Source organism: Helianthus annuus, chromosome 12, assembly GCF_002127325.2.
Source record: "Helianthus annuus cultivar XRQ/B chromosome 12, HanXRQr2.0-SUNRISE, whole genome shotgun sequence".
Classification (NCBI taxonomy): domain Eukaryota; kingdom Viridiplantae; phylum Streptophyta; class Magnoliopsida; order Asterales; family Asteraceae; genus Helianthus; species Helianthus annuus.
In genome coordinates, this window is record NC_035444.2 from 106,108,875 (window position 1) to 106,112,250 (window position 3,376).

Here is a 3,376-nt window from a genome sequence, read left to right on the forward strand (position 1 = left end):
TCAGGTAAATACTTTTAACTTATTTTTCCTTATACGGGCTTGGGGTACGGTATATAAAATACCGCTTGGTCGGGCATTGAATTGTTAATCATATGAAGGTTAATTTATTGAGATGACCCGTTTAAACTGTTTTGTTTGCTTAAAGCCTTTGGGGGGTTAAGGACCATGTCCCGGATATCCTTGGCATCATTCATTGAAATGGCCACGACCTAAACACGGGGTGTAGGCATACACCTGCCGGTGCGTATATAAAAAGATATAACCGCCTATTCGAGAATAACTCGTCGCGGGATTATATTATGTGGTGTGTCAATTAATCTTTAACCTGGTATTCAGCCCGGGCTACTAAACGTATAACGAACATGTAATTCTTTTACAAGTTTATTTTTAAATAATTATCCAAAGCTATAAAAGATATTTTGTGCCTTGTGCATTCAAATCAATTTTCTTAAACATTTTCAAAATGAGTCGGTTAATTGTATTTACCAGTGAAAACTGACATATTTTCCCAAAAAGGTTAAGTGCAGGTACTAATCGAAATAGGTTGGCTACTCCTAGCATCAATAAAGAGTCTTGCAAGCTTAGATGTTTAAGAATCTGTTGAACAATGTTGCTTTTATCTTCGATCCGCTTGTGGATCCCTTACAACCGTTTTTGTAATACTTGATATTACTTTTCATCGGTTTGTAATGTTGTTATATTTTGCTTCCGCTGTGTATTAAACTGTGATAAATTGTCTATGATAATATCAACTACGTCGCAATACTCCCCACCGGGCCCACCGGTAATACGTGGAAATATCGGGGTGTGACAGGTTGGTATCAGAGCCAACGTTTGAGTGAATTAAACACTAGCCCTTAGTGTTTAATCTCAAATGACACAGTAGCACATTCCTTAGACCTTCTGAGTCTAGACTTAACATAGGAATACTCTCATCCCTATTAAGTAAACGTTGTTTTCGATTTTATGTATTTTGATCATGTCGCCAAGCAAAGAAGCCGTGGATGGAAATTCTCCACATCCGAAGCCTAGAAATGCCAAGCTTCATATCACGGGAAGGATAAGCATGCAACCAGTTGGAGAAAAGACCTTTATGGACCTATTCCCAAAACCAAACTTGTTTAAACCCTTATCCAGACTACGGAGTCCATACCACAAGGTCCCTGAGGCTCCCATAATAAAGATGATACATGTGGATGATATTAAATCCCTATTTCTTACCTCCGAGTTTTTGGAATTTCAGACTTAGACTATGCCAGTCAAAACCTAACCTGTGATCCATGTCGTTTCTTTAATCATTGAAGTCTTGTATTCCACTTCTACAATGGATCCTGATTTGAAATATTACTTTATTCATTAAAATCTTCAGAATCGCTACTGCGTATGATATATAGAGATGAAGAAACAATCAGAATAAAGAGAGGAAGACATTAGAAGACTTTCCTTCCATCATACTTCTTTTCATTTAAATCCCTGTTTGGGCATTTGATTATTGTAGTCCTTTATGGACATAGTATTTCATCATAGTCCTTGTGGACCCACGTCTCCTGATAAGACTTGGTATATATATACGTATGTTTATCATAGTCCCTTCGAGGGCATTATATTTCAAAATAGTCCTTTCATGGACATGTCAGTTCATTAAAATCTTTTGCCGACATATAATTTCATTAAAGTCCCTTGGCGGACATAATAATTCCCTATAGTCCTTTCAAGGACATATCGTTTCACTATAGTTCCGATGTTGACATATCTTATAGTCCCTAAATGGACATATATTATCCCTTTCGTCCCCGCTTGGACAAGTATTGCTTCAAAATCCTTATAAGGACCTATCCCTTCTATATAGTCCCTTAGTGGACATGATATTTCATTATAACCTTTGTAGACCCGATATTTCATTATAATCCTTTCATGGGCAGTCTGTTTAATATAGTCCCTATACGGACATATGATATTTTTATAGTCCCTATACGGACTTATGATTTCCTTTTAAGTCCTCTATGGACAAATATGATACTACAAAGACCTAAGTAAGGCGCTATTGTAGGTTTTCTAATGATTTATGGAAAGTTTTGGAAATTTTATATAGGTATTCATTTCGTCCTTTATCCAACAATAGTATCAATTTTATTCAAATTTTATCGATCCACTAAATAATTTCAAAAAATCTTCTTAATGGTTTACCACTGCCAAGTGGCAAGTCCACATAAATTGGCCAAAACCTTTGGTAGTTAAGGATAATTATTCCTTCTACCATGATAGTTAACGGAGATACCCCTTCTAGCCAGAGGTGGTGAACTATGTTCAAGCCTCCAAACCTATGCGATCATGGTAATATTGTGTAACCATTAAGACAAATTAATCCTTGTTAACATCTGAGAACATGTTAACACTCCTGACAGTGTGACTTGAGAGACCACACCAGCCATCAAGGTATTTGGACTATGTCCAAGCCTTAAAGCTTATATGATCGAATTTGATCATGGCAAGTATCATCACTATGGTGATCAAAATATAAACATCCGTTAGTGATGAAGTGCCTACGGGCTAAACTTGCTGTCCATTAAGACAATGACAGTTGTGGCCTATCACCCGCTGTCTAAAGATATTGGACTATGTCCAAGCCTTAAAGCCTATAGGATCTAATTTGATCATGGCAAGTATCATCAATGTGATGATCAAAATATAAACATCCGTTAGTGATGAAGTGCCTACGGGCTAAACTTGTTGTCCATTAAGACGACAGTAGTGGCCTATCACCCGCTGTCTAAAGATATTGGACTATGTCTAAGCATAATAGTCTATATGATCAGTGCGATCAAGACGAATATCATCTGATACGATGCTTATACTATTTTATAGGATATTTGAAGTTCAGGCTGTTGGGATTGAACCCTACCAGCTGTTTGCATTAAGCTTTCCCCTTGATAGTGGTTATTTGGCAACTGACAAACTTCAAAGCACTGCTTAATAAGACAACTGTTACTAAAGTACTGATAAAGGTTAAAGACTGAAGCTCAATCTACTGATGGAATCCAAGCACTGATGAAGATCTGAAGTACTGCCCATTCAAGGTCTGATCACCCTTTAAAGAAAGCACTGATGGTCAATATCAATGGTTGACTACAACTGTGGAATGAAGAATCAGTGTTTATACATCAGTGATTAGAATGTAATCAGTGTCTGTATGGTCAGTAGTTATAGATCAGTGGATAGAGTCTGTTAGGTTGTTAGATGTCGCTTTCATGGTGATGTCAGCCGAGATGCTTCAGTGGTTTGGTTTGCCTATAAATATAACAGTACCCTGTACTGTTACATTTGATTGGCTGAGTGGGTTCTTCTCCTCATGTCTAATCCTTTCATCTTGTGCAAT